The 21,625-nt window shown below is 35.6% G+C and overlaps 1 protein-coding gene across 1 annotated transcript in view; it reads right to left on the bottom strand.

Annotated features, from left to right (window-relative positions):
• Positions 1–15,978, bottom strand: part of LOC107662265 (rho GTPase-activating protein 24-like) — a 123,272-nt gene extending 107,294 nt beyond the window's left edge. The window contains exon 1 of the mRNA XM_016452247.1: positions 15,574–15,978. The gene's annotated coding sequence lies outside the window, so the exon portion shown is untranslated. The remainder of the gene's footprint in view (positions 1–15,573) is intronic.
• Between the last annotated feature and the right edge of the window lie 5,647 nt (positions 15,979–21,625).

Genomic DNA, 21,625 nt, shown 5'->3' with positions numbered 1-21,625 from the left:
ATCACCAGACCTTCCCACAACAACATTCTGCTCAAGAGATTAAAATCGTGAGCCAGGGGACGCCGTCCAGGAACAAAGCATTAAAAAATGAATTTCTAAACAGTTGCTGGGAGCTGGAATTATAAATGTGTATCTGTCCGCCACAAGAGACACAAGACAGGGAATCACATATCTGCAAAACAGGGCAGTCGGCCAAACACCTGACGTACATTTAAGTGACTGTCTGACAGCCAGACATGCAGGCATGAAATCATAAAGGGTGTTTTATGTGAATGTTTATGATTTTAGATGACATCTTTCAGAGAAGGAGGGGCGGAACGAGCTGCCAGACTAGAATCTTCACATTTGTGCCCATCGAGATATCATATATCAATATCATATCATATCACGCCTGTCAGTGGAGATTTGTTACTCGCTGCCTCAGCACATATGTGTGATGTGTGCTGTTTGTGTGTGTGTGTGATACCATTTCCTTTGAGTAAGTTTTATTTTTTTTCTTCCATTCACTCTTCCATTCAAATCAGAGCGGCACTGGACTTTAAACTGAGGAGACGTTCATCACAATTGGTCTTTTTTCTCAGTGCGACCTCATTCTTTCAAAGCAGACGGGAGGTTCCTATCTATCTAGACAGCATCGTAGATGCACTCTTGACTATTCAAAATATTACACAGCAAAAGTGCTGCCTTAAAAAAAGTTCTAGTCAAAACATGCAAACTTTCTCAGAATATTCTACACTGAGTTTGAGTTTTGTTTACAGTAAAGCGTGTTAAAATATATACACTTCTGTTGGATACTGACAATTAGTCAAAACACTGACAAAATTCAAACATATACATATAATTTTGACAAAAATGTCAAGCAGCATTGGGTGTATCATATTGCAATAGGCAATCCCAGAATGCATTGCAATTGAAACTTGATAGAAAATAGTTCTATATAATTAAAAACAACTATTTAATCTAACATTTGCATGTGTGTATGTTTTTGTACCAAACAGTCTTAAGAAATCTCTTAATTAGGCCTTTAGGCCTTTGGTCAAAAATACAGCAAAGACAGTAATATTGTAAAATATTATTACAATTCAAAGTTTAATTTTCATATATTTTAAAATGTAATTTATTCCTGTGATGCAAAGCTGAATTTCCAGCATCATTACTCCAGTCTTCAGTGTCACGTGATCCTTTAGAAATCATTCTAATGCTGATTTGCTCAATAAACATTCATTATTAATATTAATGTTAAATGTTGCTTAATATTTGTGAAATTTTGTTTTTCAGGATTCTGAAAGTTAAAAAAAAACAGCATTTATTTGTAACAGACATCTTTTGTAGTATTATAAATGTTTACTGTTGCTTTTGATCAATTTAATGCATCCTCACTGAATAAAAAGTATTAATTTCTGGAAAAAAAAAACTGACTCAAAACTTTTGTATTAGCATACTTTAGCTCAGCAACATGGCTAACATCAGGCTTAGAATCAAGATGCTAACTATTGGAATCATAATTCTCACTATAAACCCTCAAATTGCTAAGTCTAATCTCACCATTATCCTTCATAAACCTGAGAAGATTACTTCAGGATTTATTATCTGATTTGGAGGTGAACATGTTGTATCTGCTGAAGAATCGCTTGGCTCTCATGCAGAGCACAAAAAGAGTAGCAGAATTAATCCTCTTGTTCTTGTCATATTTAGAGGTCAGGGCTTATTTTCTCTTGCTCTCGGTCTCACAACGGCCTCATTAATAATTCAGACAGTGGCAGAGCCAGAACATGTTGAGCTCCAGACAGGATTCTGAAATACCGCCTCTGCATCTAATTTCCTCAAACAGCTTCGGAAATAAACTCAGATGACTGTGTTTCTCAATGCTGACAGCATCGGAGACCCAAAATTGGTTCAAACAGGGACATGCACACTCTGTTCTCCAATTTTTGGAGATGGGGTTGGTTTCAATACTTCATCTTTTCCCAATTTAATACACAGAATCAACAACTATAAGTAAGCTGTTCATAGATTTATATCCCAGAAATCATTGCTGTTGGTTCACTCTTAAAAACAAAAGTTCCAAAAGGGTTCTGAGGGCGATGCTTCAGAAGAATCATTTTGGAACCATTTTCAGTGAACAGTTCTTAAAATAACCATTTGAGAAGAACATTTAAAAAATCTGAAGAACCCATAAATGTGACCCTGGACCACAAAACCAGTCATAACGGTCAATTTTTCAAAATTGAGATTGATACATCATCTGAAAGCTGAATAAATAAGCTTTTCATTGATGTATGGTTTGGTAGGATAGAACAATATTTGGATGAGATACAACTATTTGAAAATCTGGAATCTGAGGGTGCAAAAAAAAAAACAAAATATTGAGAATATCGCCTTTAAAGTTGTCCAAATTAAGTTCTTAGCAATGCATATTACTAATCAAAAATTAAGTTTTATATATTTACGGTAGGAAATTTACAAAATATCTTCATGGAACATGATCTTTACTTAATATCCTAATGATTTTTGGCATAAAAGAAAAATCGATAATTTTGACCCATACAATGTATTTTTGGCTATTGCTACAAATATACCCGTGCTACTTATGACTGGTTTTGTGGTACAGGGTCACAAATAACCTTTTGTGCAAAGAAAAGTTTCCATGGATGTTGAAGGTTCTTCATGGAACAACTGATGCCCATAAAGAACCTTTATTTTTAAGACTAAATGCCAAAGAACCATTTTGAGATCCCCAAAGAATCTTTCAGTAAACAATTATTAAAAGAACCATTTTTCTTAGTGTGAAGAACAATTTAAGGATCTAAAGAACCGCTATAAAAAACCTTTTGTACAATGGAAAGGTTGCATGAATCTTGGAACAATGAAACGGTTCTTCAAGGAACCATAGATGCCAACGCACAACCTTTATTTTTTGAGCATCTAAACAACATCTCTTAACCATTGATATGAATTTGGGTTGATATAATTGATTTGTCCGACCAATGGTTTGCACCAATTTTGCACTCTCTCTCTCATATGTAGCATTGGACAGTCTAATTCATTCTAGTGAATCGGTTCACTTGAATAAATCATATAAATGAACTACTTCAAAGAATGATTAGATGATTCCAGTCACTTGCAGCATTTGGGTATTTTTGTTAAATGCTGCTGCTCATCACTATGTTTTCAACAAATTATGCATTCTAGGTTTTTAGTTGTATTTTGTGTAAATCTATCTTATGCGAAAGTAGCTGGACTATAAAGTTATAATGTCATGTTGTCACATGCAGTAAAAGTAATTTCACAGTGAGAAAAGCAGCACTGCCACGTTGTCATAAGCACAGAGGTGGTGGTGTGTGTAGTGTGTGGGTTACGATGAACTCCAGATGTGCTGCTTTAGAAGTCTGCTCGACTACCGTCATCTGCTTAGCAAGTGCAGGGCTGCGGAGCAGAGTAAGACCCTGCTGAAGTCTCCGATGTACTGCCATCACACACACATATACATATAAACACATAGTAAAGCTGTGTTTGGAATCATATACTGTCACACTACTCTTATTATATATGCAGCATTCAGTATGTAAACTGTGTGGAGTATGCAAATTTTCCCTATGCATGGAATCCCAGGGTGACATACTGCATTTGCCAAAGTACATACAGTAGCTTTTAACACACTGCTTGGAATACTATATCCTAGTGCAATGTACAATTGACAACTGACTTTCCAATTTTTTCATCCAATTGTTTTCTTGAAATATCTAATCTGATGAATTCAAATGTGACCCAATTTATTTCCATAATGCATCTTTTTCATTTGAGTGCATAATTTTTTAAATGGAAAAAGGTGCCTGTGGTGACATTTCTGCAAAAAGGTTTTACATTGCACATTTCACTACACATTAAATATGAAATCTCCAGTGAGTGTCACTAAAAGTTTATTCGGTTTTATCCCCTAAAAAACATGAACCTATCAATGTTTTATTATCTTGGTTGTTGTATGTATCACAGCATTTCACTCTTACACGTTTCAAAATAGTGTTGCAACTATCATAACCCTACCCTAAACCTAACCAATAATGTTAACCAAAGCAAATTAGATTTAAAAAGCATTTGCTCAATAAACCATGACTTTTTAGCTTGCTTTTACAGATCTTTGAGCTCTTGTATTGTGACTCATGTTTCACAAGACCCCACATCACAAGTGTAATACTGTACCAGGTGCGCTACCGAGCAAGTTTACTACATCAGAAAAGCCATACATATGGAGCTGATTAAGTGATGCAAGACATCAAACTGTACTAGTTTCCAAATCATGGAGTTTCAGGTCATAATAGTCTGTATTAATCAATAATCTGCCCCATAATGATCATTTGTGTGAAAACAAAGGTTGTTGGTTTTTTATTGCCTCTAGTGTTCATTTCAACTTGAAACTGCAGTGAATTGTATGCATGTATATAGGTACATTTTGGAGTTTTGCAAAAATGTAGGTACATGTACGTTTTTCCAATTAGCCCAGGTTGTCCAAAACGCGTTTTTGCCTTGTAATAATTAATCAAATTTAAAACTAAGTTTTCACTGACATCATTTAAGCCTTAAGATTACATTATGTATCAGCCAAATAGCTAATTTTAGGCATCGATTTAGCAAATTTATTGAGGCCCAATTAAATCAATTCACAATCTAAGCGTTTTCTCATGGAACAAATTCAAGCCTCTACTCAGAAATATGTCACATTATTAAAGCAAAATTGACCACAAAACAGGAATTCATAAAATTATACACTAAATTGTGCTAAAAATGCTAAATAAACACACGATACATACCATATGAAATATGCAATGTAATGAAGTCATGTGACAATGTAGCATACTAAAGTTTGAAAAGTTTTGTCATTGTACAATGTGTACTGTTTCGCATACTATTTTTGAAAAACAATCAATGAATGTAGTCAGCGTTTTATACAACCACTAATTTTTGTTACCTGCCTCCTATACAGTAGGGCCACTCCACATAGATGCTGTTTATTCAGCTTGTTTTTGAGATTTGACTATTCTAATGCACCTGGTTTGAATGAGGCTATGAATACAGAGCAGCATGAACACAGAAGAGTAAAACTCTGTCACCATGCCAAGTCTAAGGCTCTGTGATATATTAGTGCTGTCTGCTGTCTGTGTGGGGCGTCACTGAAGTTCCCATCTATAAACTCCTCTCTGAAGACCCAACAGCTGCGACAGAGACGCAGGGAACGCTCGAAACATCAAATACAGACTCTTACCACAATAATCAGAGACAAAATCTCCATTACATACTACAGAAACTACTTTTGTCCCTCTCTCAATCAAAAATAATGGCCTGGATGCTCTGCAGATGCCAAATATGATAAAAAAAAATATTTCTTTGCTGTTCTCATTAGCAGTGCTTGGTAAATAACCACCTAGCAATCATCCAAAATCCTTTAGCAACCGCAAAATAACGTTCTGGCAACCATTCACAACACACTAGCAACTTAGAAGTTTAGCTTGTGTAAGCATCGCTCACATTTTCATCAGAAAATGTAAAAAATATAATTTTCTGTTTGCTTTGTAGAAAAGAATCATGATGAAAAGGCTACATAACAACCTCGTGTGTATAATTACAGCTAATAAAGTGTTAGCATACACATTAGAGAGGTGAATGAAATCTAATGTATCTGTTGTTGGAGCTGCACTCAATTTTGGCGTTTGCATAATTTCCTTTTGTACGATTTAGAAAAGCCTCGCTCTTTTCCTCTATTATCATGTCAAACAACTGATGAGGCTAATGGGCTAACAAGCTAATAGCGGAGGTGAGGAATTGGGCGTTGAGTGGGGCGTGTCTCTGTGTGTGAATGAGTGTGTGTGTGTGTGTGTGTGTGTGTGTGGGCGGATGATTGGTCTTCTGATGACAGAAACAGACTTGTCCTCTCGCACAGCCTCTCTGTCTGGCATAAAGGAGTTTATTGATGAGGTTCATGAATTAAATATCCCCTGCAGTCTGCTGAATAGAAATGCATTATTAATACTCATTTTTTTATCAGATCTCCTTTTTTGTAGTGTAATTAATAATAATTTATAATAATTAATAAGGGTAAGGTATAAATATGTATACAGATCAATTAAATAAAATTAAATGGCCATCTTGGTCAGGTCAAGACAACATTTCATTAGGGATGGATGCACAATGTGTGTATGTGTATGTGTGTGTGTGTGTATAATATTTATTTAAATTGGTTAATGATATTGGAACAAAGAGTGAAAAATTGAAGGGGGTCTGAATACTTTCCGTACCCACTGTATATATATATATATAATGTGTGTGTGTGTGTGTGTGTGTGTACTATAGACATTTAATTGTGAATACTTATTTTCCCTATTTACCTCATTTAACATCATCTTGCACTCACTTAAAAGTTACTCTTTAAATACATTTATTATATGTAAAACATTTATTTTATTTACAAACATGTTAACATGTTTTTCAAATTATTTTTCTTCTCTTGATTTTAGTTTTTATTGTTTTTTATTTTAATGCTTTAGACAAAACTGTACAGAGTTGGTCCATTTATCGGTTCATTATCGGCTTGTCATATTGCCAGAACTCCTATGTCATGCATACCTTTGTTTCAATAATAATACATTTCAAATCGGCAATAAAATCTGACAGTGACATCAAGATTTTGCTTCTATGTGAGTGTTCAGTTTCCTCTCTCTTAGGGATATGCCAGTATCAAATTTTCATGTTGCGATTAATTGCTTTCTGCAATTTAGCGCCATCTGCTGTCAGACAGTGAAAGTGCGCTTTCATCCAGAGCGTCTCTCACATGTTCTGCCATGTGCTTCTCGTCCGTGCTTATTTACATCAGTGCGCACGCGTCTTTCACGCAGCATACAGCAGTGTTGTGCATTTTGACCAGTTGATGGGAAAAGTATTCTTAAAATGCATTCAAAATTCTGAATAACTTGTAATATATAATTATTCACAGTATTTAGAAGAGCCCACGATAACAATACCGTGCATAGTCATTACCGTGATATATCGTATTACCGAATACCGGCACAAGTCTACTCTCTCTACTACAGCAGTCTGCAGCTGTTTATTTGTTTACATCTTAGTATACTACAATTCTGGAATCCTACGATGAATATCTCACACTCTTTGACCTTGGGACTGTGTACATGTTTGTCTGTGGGAATATGAGAACAATGTCCATTAACAGGAACATGCATACGAGAAAATCTCCAGAGGGAACAAAATCCCTATGTTTATGGGGAGAAGATGGTTAGACAATCTCTCACAGAACTGCGCGGTTCTGACCGGAACACTCTGATCTCCAACCTAATGAAAATTCACCATAAATCTTCAATTGTTTAACTGTGGTATCTGTATTGGTAACCAAACAATAGGTAAAAACAACTGGCGCCTCGTTACCATGATTACACTGTAAATGTATGGTTACTTTACAACAAACTATGGTATTTTTAATGAACATTTAAAAACTTAAAAACACCTTTTTGACAAGAATCCCTCACTGAAAAATCTCCAAAGTCCTTCAGTTTCCTAAAAGATTATTTAGCAGGAATCTACAATATTTCCACCAAAATGGCATACTGCACTCTAAAAAAATGCTGGGTTAAATACAACCCAGTGCTGGGTTATATTTAACCCAGCATTTTTTAGAGTGTGTAATACAGTAGTTAGATGTGTAGTGCTATGTTATTACAATGTGAGTTATTTGCATGTAATACTGCAAAAACACAAAAAAATTGCAATGCAAAAATATTCTAATAGTCTTTTTTTTCACTTTGTTTTTCTGTGAACCATCTGCAAGGTCCACGATTACCATGTACTCCTTCCAAAACACTTCCAGACAATTGTAAGACCACACTTTTGCAATCCCACAAGGCTTTTCTCATTTCCATCAACGGTTTGAGTTTGGCTTGCTTTTTCAGAGACACTACTGAAGCTCCCTTTTTTCATCTTAAACTGACTTTTGTTAAACAACCAATGAAGAAAACCAATTATGAGTGAGGTGTGCGGCCAACAGCTTCAAATAAAAGCATCTGTTAAATGATATCTTACTGTACATTCACAGGTCAATGAAGTTTTATAACCAGAGCATCTATGTTTCTGCTAACTGCAGAAACTGCAGCATGACTGTGAAAGTTTCTCTAACATTAACACGCAGATCCAGTCATTCACTGCAGTGAAACCTCAGCCAATGACTCACACACTTTATTAATCGCTTCTGATCAATCTTAGAGAACAAATAAACATTTTAAACCACCCATTTGGAATAAGTAAACAATGGACGGTTTACTTAGAGCGAAGACCACTGGCTTTCATTACAATGGACATAGAAGCTCATGTAAGGTATGTCTGCCAACATCGATCAATGAAAAACAGAAAGATCCCAGCAATTATGTTCAGAAATTTCTGTCAATTGGCTAGTGTTCCCTGGCACACGGATGAAGAAAGCATCCTGTGCAATCTTCCATAACAGACATCTCAATCAGATGTAATGGATTACTTGACAACAAGACTTTTCCTGCAAGCCCTATGCCAATGGAAATTTGTGTCTCGCAGGCGTACTTTGTGATTTCATTCCCATCTGAAATTGAACATGACCTGTTTTTCTCACACAAGAAAAACTGATGAAGCCAATTACCGATTGTTTTGCGGCTAACCTGGGAATCCTGTGACAAATCTAATCCTGCCGGGACAAGAATATATGTGATTTGCAGATAGGATATTTTCATGCTTCTCCTCATTTATTTTGACCTCTTTTGAGCCTTCTGACTATTTGGTGCACATTCATTGACATCTTTGCCAACTTTCTGAGTAAAATAATCATTGGATGTTCTAAATTTCATTTTTTTATTCAATGCTACTTGCCATTTCTTTGTAATTGTTTGTGAAATTGACTATCAATTTCTGAGTGAAAATTGTTTCTATACCATTTATTTCCTGTGTATACATATTTCAACTTTAAATATCTTGCTCAGCAAGATCTTCATCCTATGCAACACATATTTATGAACTAGAAAGAGACCATAAATGCTGTAATTTGAGATCTCTCTTCTGTATCTGTTAGCTGAGTGTAGCATCTGCTCACGCTTAATACTCTTTGCTTGCTAAGCATGTTTACTCTGCACATGGGAATGTGACAGGGCTGAGCACACAGAGCTGGCCTTAGTGTCTGACACGGCTTTGTTTGACCCTTTTATTACTGGGAACCACTTTCTCTAGCTCAAGAGCTGTGTTCAGGGAAAAAAGTTCTGGCCACCTAGGCAACAATTTTAGGCATTATAAGCATATGCTGGATCGCTGTTCCAAATAAATAATGAGATACTGTATGTAATTTTGTCAATTCTAAGGTAGCATCTCATGTATCTTTTGTAGAATCCAGAATGCACTCCATGCAAAGAGATAAATGAGAATGTTTAGCTAAGATGGTGAATGGATGCAAAATGAAAATTTAATTAGGTACTAAAAACTATCAATAAAAGATCTAATCTAGCTTAAATGGCACCCAATTTTACCCAATATTTATTTATGTTAATGAATAAATAAATATAAATAAATATAATTTCTGCATTGTTATTAAACACTGAAAGTCCTATACAAAATATTATACAAAATTTTCATATAAATTTTTATTTATATGAAATTGTAAGTTTTGTAACAACAATGTAAACGTCAATTTAATGCATCCTTATAAATAAAAGTATTAATTTCTTTTTTTTTTAATAGTTTCATATAAATGCTGTTCCTTTTAACTTTCATCAAAAAATCCTAAAAAAATGTATCAGTTTTCATAAAAAAATAATAACTGTTTTCAACATTAATAACAAGAAAAAAATGTTTCTACTAAATCAGCATATTAGAATGATTTCTAAAGGATCATGTGACACTGAAGACGAGTAATGACTGCTGAATATTCAGTTTTTCCATCACAGGAATCAATAATATTTTAAAATCTATTCAAATATTGTGAAATAATAGTATTTCACAATATTACACTTTTACTGTATTTGATCAAATAAATGCAGCCGTGGTGAGCGTAAAATGTTCTTTCAAAAACAGTTACAAATCTTAGTGACCCCAAACCTTTGAACAATATAGGGACCAGAATATTATGGTCTTATATATACTGATCTTAGCTAAAAGTTCAGTGCACCTGCACCAGATTCATCAACTAGAAATCTGATCCCTGGAGCTTCAACTAAATAACAGCCATTGTGCAAAACCAAGAAAACCCACAAAACATTGATTATTAAAGGAGCATCAAGATGGAAAAGATGCATTAATCTGGCATTTTCAGTCGCCCCAAAGGGCAGTAAATCCCTTGAGTGGTCATGCATTCTTTATATCTCCCAGTTCTTTGTGTGTCTGTGAGTGAGTGAACTAAAACGGGCACGTTGCAGGCTTTACCCCAGCCATCTGTCTGTCTGTCTTGTCTGTGCTTCAGTCTGACAGCTGCTGGTCACTTCTGTCTACGGCTCCTGACAGCTAATGCTGCAGCTGCTAATGCTGATTGCCACTTTCAGCCCAACTGACCGTGAAACACAATGCCCCTGTACCAGACCAGAGACCGTTAGAGATATCGATGCTTGAAAAGACATACAGACGGAATTATGTATTTTAGCCACGTTATGACCTTGCGTGTCAGGTTGCGTACCAAGAATTTAGCACAGAAAATGAAAGGAATGAAATTCATATCCTTTATGGATTAAGCAATTCCAGAATGCATTGCAAATGAGCTTATTGGAAAAAAAAAAAAACATTCTTCTAAAATGGAAGACAAATGTTATTTAATTCAACACGATGCTATATATTTTAGTGTACATAAAAAATAAAACCTTTCAATGTTCACAATATAAAAATATCTATCAGTACCGCAAAACTTCTAAAATGGAAGACAAATGCTATTCAATTCAATACGATGCTAGTGTATATAAAGAATAAAAACTTTAACCCCCGGTTTCACAGACAAGGCTTAAGCCTAGTCCTAGACTAAAATGCAAGTCTGAGCTGTTTCAAATGAAAGAAACTTGCACTGACTGATCTTAAAATATATCAATGCCTTTGTTTTGTCTCAAAAAGCACACCAGTAATGTTTTTTTCTAACGCACGTTTATAAAAATTACTTAAATGTCCTAATTGAACTATGGCCTAATCCTGGCTTAGGCTAAGCCCTGTCTATGAAACCAGGCCTAAATGTTTAGAATATAAAAATATCTATCAGTAACGCAAAACTTCTAAAAACGAGAATTGAGGCACATATCACTGTGTTGTTCTGGACAAAACCTGCCAAAATCACAGTAGGGTGTGAGAGACGTCTTTCTGGCAGAGTGCATGTACACAGTCAGGTAAAGGTCAGGGTTCGACTGTCACTGCTGTTTGATTGACACATGTGGCATATGAATTATGTGAGTATGATGTCATAAGGGCTTTGTGTTTCCTTTCATCTTTAGATGATTTAGAAGAATTAGCAAACTTAGAAATGGTTCCAATTCCTATTTCTGTTCTCAACTCGGCCGTCTACACTGTTTCATTACAGTAATTTCAAAGATCAAAAGGTGAAAGGCAACACAAATCTCTTATGACATCATACTCACTTAATTCATATGGAAATGTCATAAGGGCTTTCTGTTTCCTTTCAACTTTAGATGTTTCAGAAGAATTAGCAAAAGTAGAAATGGTTCCACTTCCTAGTTTTATTCTCAACTTTTCAACTTGAATGTGTCAGCAGTTCAAATGTTTGAGGTCAGTAAGTTTTGGTTGTTTTTTTTTGTTTTTCTTCAGCAAGGATGCATTAAATTGATCAAAAGTAACAGTAAAGACATTTTAATGTTACAAAAGTTGGGGAAAAAATAACAAAAAGAAATGCTGTTTCTTGATCAGCAAATCAGCATATTATGATTTCTGAAGGATCATGTGACACTGAAGACTGGCGAAATGGCTACATTTACGATATTACCATTTTTCAAATAATAAATGCATACATTCATTTACATAACTAATTTTTTGAGAGCCTGGAATTGCAAACATTCAAAAACAGGTTTCAAAGTGCATGGTTTTGAAAACAATACCCTTATTGTCTTTGTGTAAACTACAAAAACGTGAATTTGTGAAAACGGTCACGCGCATATATATTACACAGTTAGTCTATAGTTATGTGCGCAGTGTTTACAAAGTGGCATCGCCATCTACTGGCCTGGCAGGCAAAATTCAGCGCTGTATTTTTAGCCATTTTCACGGATCCGTATGAATGGATCGTTTTAGCAACTTTGTCAAAACTTTTTAAAAAATGCAAAGGAAAAACTTTTACATTTTTAGTGCATCATTGTTGTTTAAACATACTCTCAGTGAGCATAAGAGACTTTCAAAAAAGATAAAAAATCGTACAGAATTTTTGTATGGAAATATATATCAATGGTAAAGGAATATTTCAGCCTGAAATAAATATTTTGGCATCATTTACTTATTTTCCCCTTATGATTTAAAACCGTGTCCAGGATACTGTTTCATATACAATGAAAATAGATGGGGACAACAACCATCAAGCTCCAAAACATACAATAAATGTAGTCAATATGAGTAATTTGGCGAAAAGTTGAATGGACTATGTTTTTCATTCACTAAGTATTGATATACAAGATTTTATAGTCCCTTTGAGGAACTTTTTGTCTGTTTTGGAGGCCACACTGTATATCTGTCTCATTGCCACAAGTCAGGTTCTAACTAATGTAATGCCACATGTGAGGTTCTCGATTTATTAAAATACTCCTCTTGAGGAATCCTTCTTACATCTGTGCAAAACCATGCATTTAGGCATATGACTGTCTGACTCATTTGGGGAAATTTTAGCAGAAGTGGTTGGTAAGTCAACGGGCGTTGGCCTTGAGGCACCTCGCTGGCTTTTTTTGTATGAATAAGGGAAACAGAGTTGCTAAAAACAGACACATTTAAGGATCATGATGATGATGATGATACTGCAGCCACCTTCAGATTGGGATGGCTTTGGCTGTGTCCTTTCTCTAATTCGGCAGAATGACTGACTCCAGTTCAATGGACTGCCCGACTACCTCTTTGTTTGAGGTTTGGACTGTTTAGACAAGTTAGACCATATTCTTAGTCTCCAGACCTTCACAACTAGGTGAGAAACTTTTGCCAAACCTAGAACTTTGCAGACCATAATTCAAGACAGTTGCCTTCTGTAGTGCCTTCTTGAAGAAATTATGGCACAGCATTGGTTCCCAAAAGTGCTGAATATGTGCTTGACAACAGCGCTGTTCCTCATCATTGCATAATCAATTGATGAATTACACAAACATCTATTTTTATAAATGAATTTTATAAATGAATAAGAATGGGCAACCAAAAGAAAATTTCAGTATAAATTTCTCCCAAGCTGAAATGGTCCATGCCATGCTCACATTTATTTATTACTCTATACTATTATTGTATGTCAACAATCATCTAAGTCTATTATGTATTTCTCCTTAAGAATGTTAGGAAAACCATCTGAGACAAAGTACTTAAAACTGAGAACTTCAAACTCTGCCCATCACAAGTGTTTCGAAAAAACCCTAAAACACCCTTGCATGGAAAAGGAGAACGTCTGAGCTATTTTAACACTTTTCCTTCTTCAAATTGTCATTTGAAATAGACATTTTAAACTAGCCTTGGCTCTTAAAAATGGTGAATGCGCGAACACTCTTCTCCATCACATCTTTATCAATTGATGAATTACTGCTGCCATGATTGCTGCAGATCTACAGAAACATCTATTTTTAGTGAATACTAAAGGATAAAAGGTTCCAAAAAAAACTTTTTTTTCACAGTGATTCCATAGAAGAACCATTTTGGGTTCTCCAAGGAACCTTTCAGTGAACAGTTCTTAAAAGAACAATTTTTTTCTAAGTGTGAAAAACATTTGAATAATCAAAATAAATTTTATCCACTGTAAAGAACCTTTTGTCTGATGGAAAAGTTCCATGCATGTTAAAGGTTCCTAATGCAACAATTTATGCCAATAAATGTCCTTTTTTAAAGAGTGTAGCTGCAAAAGTGATGCAACTGTTTTGCTCTGACTTTGGCTGCTCCCAAACACCAGATGAGAAGGTTTGCAGTCTGCACAATGCTTGGATGAGACAGAGACAGACATGCCCTCATCACAAACACAATCACAGCGTTGGGTCACAGAGGGTTTGATGGGGAAAAATGAAAGGAGATCAGTCCTCTAAATAGCCACAGTGATGTCGCTCTCTCCGTACTGGCAAATAACGTTCCTTCATCAACGTTAAAGCACCATAACGTGTGGTAATAAGTTTAGGATATTGGAAGAGGGTTAGGACCTCTAGAATGTGTTGAATGTGATGCTATCCTTTAAAAAGACAAATCACAAGTGAGCCATCTTTAGAATCTTAACTGTTTCTCCTATATAACAAAATTAAATATTTAAAAACACAGAGAAATACAGCATAACCCATTCTGTTTGTGAATTATCACCGAACAGTACGTTCTCTTCTCTTCCAGATATCATTTCCTTCAGTGTCAGTGAGCTGACAGATTGTTGTTCATTCCTTTCATTAGTTTCTGCATCTCCATCTACCTCTCCCCCTCTGCCGCTCTCCTCCACACCTCCTCTAACTCAACATAAACTTCTAAACTGCTGAGTTAATTCACTGTGAGTTTATTAGTACACAAAATGCTTCTCTGCCCATAGAATAAGAGCTCTTTAATATCTCAATTGTTGTAGATATGGGAATAAAAGAAGAGCAAATGGCTTAAATGCCCTGGTTTATCTCCTGAGGGAAAAGACCCAGGTAATCTAAGTTGTGTCTCCTTTAGAGTTTCATAGGAGATCCCAATTCTGCAAACAAAAGAAGAGATTTCAATATAAACTCAATTTTTAAATCAAAATCTCCCAAGCTGAAATAGTCCACGCTCTGCTATCCACATTTATTACACTATGCTCTTACTGCCATTTGAGTCTATTTTTATGTATGAGAATAAATATCTGAGACAAAGTACTTCAAACTGAGAACTCCGACCTCTGGATGTCCATCACAAGTGTTTCAAACAAAGCCAAAAATTGAAAACGCTGTACTTTTGAATGGAAAAGGAGAATATCTGAGCTATTTTAACACTTCTCCTTCAAATTGTCAAATCTAGTAGACAACAGCTGTAGAAATATGAAACTAGCTTTGTCCAACGGTGAGGTCTATGGAACTTATTAAAAAGGTTTGTTTGGGTAATTGACAATTAACAAGTCCAGTAGCCTATGCCACACAGCTGCACGACATTTGATGAAAAACCCATATAGATAGACATAAATAAAAAGGCAAGAATCATACACATACACACTGATTATAGTTCATTATGTGTTTCTGTGGTTATGACACACGCATGCACACATAGACAACATTTCTGGAGCTGGGTGACCTTTACATTACAGCAAAGCAAAACACACACGCGCGCTTCTCACAACTGAAAAATAACCACATGCACACAGCTAACTTGTCATTAGCAGCATACAAATGACTGTAAACAGACAATTATTACCTTAAAAAATGCTATCCAAAGAACGTCCACAAAAACGCAGTGGGAAAAAATGTCAATAAAACCCAAAACAAATCCAGTGCGTGACTCAGACCGCTACAGAATTCACTGTGGTCCAAGATTCAATCCCAAACGTGACTCTGTCCGATACAAGTGCATTACTGAGTCAAACAGTCCGGTCAAAAGTCTATAGCTGCAACCGTAAAATCAAAAAGCTCCATGGGGCAGCCGTGAACCGAAAACAGCAGAGCTGTCATAAACTTTTCCCCTCACTGCTCACACCATCTGCATTGGAGTCTCTGGGGGAAATCGACTGGCTCCGTTTGCTCTCAAGACGGCCACGGGGGGCTTTGAGTTCAGCCCCTCAGCGTACACACTTTTAAAACAGCCCTCACACACTAAATGAGTCTTGCTCATACACACACGGACAGGAGGACTGCGACCTCAGAGGGAGGGAGAGTGTGTTTGAGGAAGTGTGAGAGGAGGAGAGATCCGAACACCTCACACACAAACTCCCTGATCGGTTCAGATTGCACACACACTCGCAGTGACGGACAGTTCTCCCTCACTGCCGCGTTTGACACCCAAACGCTAAATGGTAATGTCTTTTTTGTACTTTAAGTTCTTTATTGTATTTTTAGTGTTTTCTTACGCTTTAAGTCTAGAAATGTCCGCACCCGCAGTACAGAGTCGTTCACAAGCAGCTCACGCAGGTGTTAAATTTAGCCTAATAGACTTTCTCCATCGCTTGCAAATGATGGATGGATTTGCAGTTTTTTTTTAATGGATTATAAGTAAATATTCACTTAATCCAGGCAACTCTTTGTTCTCTTTTTTCTCAAAAATGAGAAATCCGTGAGTGAACTGTTCAAAATCGACTCGATATTTCCCTGACGTTTGATATAAAATTGCTTAAGCAGAATTTTCTCTATTATATATACATATATATATATATATATATATATTATAATTTTATATTGATATTATAATTTTATAATAATATATAATTACTATATATTATTATAATTACTATAGGTTACACTTTACTTGAAGGGGTGTGCATAAGAATAAACATGCATAAAACCTCCTTCATATTCATGACATGTGTCATGTCATGATTATGAAGGTGTCATGTCAGTCTTATGCACACCCCTTCAAGTAAAGTGTTACCTTACTATATAATTACTATATTATAGTAATGTCAATTATGTCTAAATGGCATTTAAAAGTAACTAACTAACTAAAATTGGCCTCTAAAATGTGCTTTGGCATCATGAAAATAATACCAAAGTTCAGGAAAAACATTGAGGTTAAAATTTGAACAGGGTATTTATTCATTCATTCAAACAGTTCACGCTTTAAGATGCAGGCAGTTCATTAATTTAAAAAGAATATTTTTGGTTCAATCAGACTTTTATTTTTGAGTGAATCTGATCAAAACTGACTCTAAATTGCTTTGGTTCAATGAAACTATAGAAATTTGCCAGAAAAGTCCCTACAGTGTTATGACTAAACGAGACTCTTTAGTATTCCAGCTGAATTGAGGCTTGATCTGTTTGTCATAGTGGCACTTCAAACAGATGTCTAACATCAGACACCCAACTGGATTCCTGAGCATCGCTTTTCATGACTTCCTTATCAAACCATCAAACATATCATGGCAACAGGGTGGAGCTCCACAATGCTTCAAACTAAAAAATGTCTTTGGGATAACAGAATGTATGCAGAAATAAGTGCTGCTGTAATACAAAGTAAAACAATGTCAGTGCTGAAAATGAGAAGATGTCAAAGCAAATGTTGTGTAAGAAATATGATTATCTTTAAATTAAACCCAGAGGCCAAATCTTGTGTGGACAGGGAGTGTGCATGTACTGTAAGATTGAAGTAAACATGAGAGTGAAATTATATGATGTGGTCAACTGGAAATTGAATGTTGGGTGATGCTCTTGTCTGATTCTTTTGATTAATTTTCTGTACATTAAAAGTGTGTAAAAGTGAACATTCTCTGATTGTAGAAACTTAAAAAGCTTCTGTTGATCAGGACAGGATGCTTTTGTATTGCTTGAGATGGTTGTTTAAACTGTAGTGTTTTCTATTTGTTCCTTTCGACAAGATTGCTGTACAGTTTCAAGCTGATAGAGTCAGGCAGGAGGAGAGAGAGGGAGGGTTTGATGGCTGTTGTAGACTTTATTACTGCTGGTATGAATTATTGAGTTTTTTACAGGTTTGAGACTGATGGCTGCCACTGTATAAGTGTATAAGACGGTCACTCAGCCCATCGTCTTTACACAGGACTTGCATACTGTATGTAACATGAACAAGAATATGCATTGAAAAATGTCCATGTGTTGTAGGGCAGGCCTTTGAATATGCTTTAATTTGTATATCACATGTCTTTATGTACAGCATTGATGATCAGTTCTTTTTATAGAACATAATGGGTCAATGATCCAGGTCTAAATGTGGATATAATGGGATCTGATTTGGGGTTTGATTCTGTATCTGAATTTGAAACTGATCATAGTTTGGGGTACAGATCTGGGTCTAGATTTATATGTGGATTTTAATGATTTGGATCAGGTTTTTGACCTTGATCTGGGTTAGATTTAGAAGTTTATTTGAATCTGAATTTGGATCTGAACACAGATTTGGATCTTTTTGGGGGTCTGGATCTGGGTGTAGATTTAAATGTGGATATGTACAGTATTTTAATTTGGATCTGAATGAAATCTGACTCATGCCAGGGCTTTGAATATAGTTTTGGATCTGGAACAAGGTGTAGATTTAGATATGGATTTTAATCAGATTTTTGGATCTGGATCTGGGTGTAAATTTGAATGTGGATTTGAATCTGAACACAGTTTTGGAACTGGTTTTTGGTCTGGATCTGGGTCTAGATTTGAATGTGGATTTTTATTTGAATTGGGATCTGATTCAGAAAATAATGTTCTTTTTAGCAGCATCATATGACCCCTTTAAATCAGAGTCATACCAGGCATTTGAAAATAAATGAAACCTGGTACAGTCTTTCTGTAGTGATGCAGACTTCCTATTAATTTCCATTTTGAATGGATGTTGTTTACAGAAGACTATAGATTGGTGTGCTTCTTTAACAGAAAAACAGCATATTAAAGATTTAGCCATCTGGAAAACCTTATTTATTCAGTCAGTAAAAAGTAGAATGTAAAAATAACTAAACATTCACTTGTGGGTTTGATAAATTTATCCTTTGCAAATACTCTACCTCAAACATTTGGTTGCAATTATCACTCTGACCTGCTTTATGGCCCATTGGGTATGAACATCTAACAACATTAACTTTAACCCTTTTAAAACTAACTTGAAATTATTTTGGAGCTGTTTATTCTGGGCTGATGCCTCAAATTTAATGCAGTGTGATACTGTGAAAACTTACTGGTCAAGTCAATTTACACTACTACACTGACCTTAATGTACAATAAAAATTATAAATATCCATATCATGATTGCAGCAATTAAAAATATTAACCTTTTTCTGTATCCAGATGGAGATCTGCCCCGTTTCATTGGCACCGTGTGCCGTCCACTCGAGACATTCCAGATCTCTGTGTCATAATTAATCACTGTGGTTACATTGGCCAGCCATGCTGGATGGTGTGCAGAAGTCACCCACTGTGCAACAGCTGCTGATATTCCATTTCCCACAATGCACAAGGAGAGACAGAGGTCACAGCGCTTACTGGGATCATCAAACTGTTGCCGTGGTGACCGACCATTGGAAAGTCTGACTCATGATGGAAGGTTTGAATGTTTGAACTTTTGAAGCACAAAGAATCATTATTTATTGAACACCATTTGTACTCATTAGACTCTTGACTATATTAAGATTAGGGATGGGCGTATCGATCCTGAAGTATCGATATATCGATACTGATGCAAGTATCGAAAGTATCGATACTCAAATAAATCGATCAAATATCGATACTAAGGTGATTTATTTACCAGTGATTTTGTTTATTTAACAAAAAAATTAATGCGTACATTATGCATTGAATTGGACGAATAACTTAATTTAGCGATTAACTGTGTAGGATAGAAGTATTTTCCTGCTCATCTGAACCAATCAATCACAGAGAGCGTTCACTCACTTCTGACCTTCTGACAGTGCATTCAAACAGGGCTGCGTTTTTTGAGACTTTAGTCTTTGCAACTTCAGGGATCTTATCTATTCACGAACAGCTTGTAACACTCCAAAGAGAAAGGAAAACTTGAAATCGCATCATATGACCCCTTTAAGATCCACTCATCGTTTTGACATTAAGTCTCTGGGGTGCCCTCTAGTGTTATGAAGAATATGCTTCTATAAGTGTGCAAACAATAAATTTAAAGGAATAGTTCACCCAAAAAAAAAAAATTTGCTGAAAATTAATTGAAATGGTGGAAAAATTTAACCATTTATTCACCAATGGATCCTCTGAAATGAATGAGTGCCATCAGAATGAGAGTCCAAACAGCTGCTAAAAACATCACAATAATCCACAAGTAATCCACACCACTCAGTCCATCAGTTAATGTCTTGTGAAATGAGAAGTTGCGTGTTTGTAAAAAACAAGTCTATCATTAAAGCGTTTTAACCCTAAACTCTTGCTTCTGGCCAAAACAAAAACGTGCCCATAATTCATAATAACTCTTTCTCCACTGAAAAAGTCCATCCCCTGTTGTCCTCTCACATCAAAATCCAAAATCCATCAACATTTTTGTTTAGAACTGTTTTAGACGGTTTTCACTTGTAAACAGTGTTTGATCAGTGCATATTTCTCTCCTGATTCAGTCAAGATGACTTTTACACTGTAGAAAGCAATATTATGGATAGAGGACTCAATCCATAATATTCCATTTTAGCTGGAAGCAATGGTTTGAAGTTGAAAATGTCTTAATGATACATTTATTTATTACAAACATGCAGCTTTTCGCTTCACAAGGCGTTAACTGATGGTCTGAAGTCATGTGGATTCCATGTGGATTATTGTGATGTTTTTATCAGCTGTTTGAACTCTTATTCTGATGGCACCCATTCACTGCAGAGGATCCATTGATGAGCAAGTGATGTAATGCTCAATTTCTCCAAATATGTTATGCTGAGAAGCAAAATATATATAGTGTAATAAAATAATCACTTGAATGTGTAATTTGGATGTTTTCTTTCCACTAGTTATGGAAGCAAAATAGCCCCAAAATTAGCCTCTTAACAACAAATAAGTGAGCTAAAGAACTTAGATTTTCTTTGAATTCATCTGTCAAGCCATTATAAGTTTGTTGTCCCTTTGTGCTTATAAAGATATCCCATGGGTCTCTCTACCCACTGAGCTGTAGATTTATCCAGCACACCGGCCCTATAAAAAGAACCAGACCTGCAGACAGAGAACTCCACCAGGCTCATTTGAGGTGGGTAATGTGTCCAGAACAGTTGGTCAGGTTCAGTCTCCTTTCTGTGTTTTTGGATGGATGGTGGAGGGCAGACAAACACATGGCATGTTTGTTCAGGGCATGTGTCTTTGTAATTGGACGCTAAAATAATAGATGCTTTCCTGCTACTAGTCAGGCATAAAAGACCAAAAGCTGGGCTGACGTTAGCAGGGTTGTTCACAATTTGGAATTAAATTCCAGTTCATTTGCTGATTTGCTAGCAAATAAGTAGCCTATATATATATAACAAATATAATACTTAGAATAATTTAAATATATATTAGAAATTAAAATATATTGTGGCAGTATTTAACAGTATTCTGTATACCAGTAAATGAATAAGCATAATTAGTTCAAATAGGTTTTACTGCAAAACTTGTGTTAACAAACATTTGTGTGCGTAATGAAATCCCTCTGTTGTGATTGTGTTGAATTTCTTTGAATTCAGTATATCTGTCCTTCTTTTATTCCAATTCAAATGGTTATTTAACATCCTACATTTAATAATGTTTGAAATTACTTCTTAAATTCTAAACTTTTGCATACACAGACATTTTGGCACATCATTTTACAGAGAAAAGCTCCAGATCAGAGGCCATGATGTCCAAAT

This window comes from Sinocyclocheilus anshuiensis, unplaced genomic scaffold (genome assembly GCF_001515605.1).
Source record: "Sinocyclocheilus anshuiensis isolate Anshui unplaced genomic scaffold, SAMN03320099.WGS_v1.1 scaffold457, whole genome shotgun sequence".
NCBI lineage: Eukaryota > Metazoa > Chordata > Actinopteri > Cypriniformes > Cyprinidae > Sinocyclocheilus > Sinocyclocheilus anshuiensis.
The sequence above is the reverse complement of the archived record's forward strand: the minus strand, read 5'-3'. Positions and strand labels throughout refer to the sequence as shown.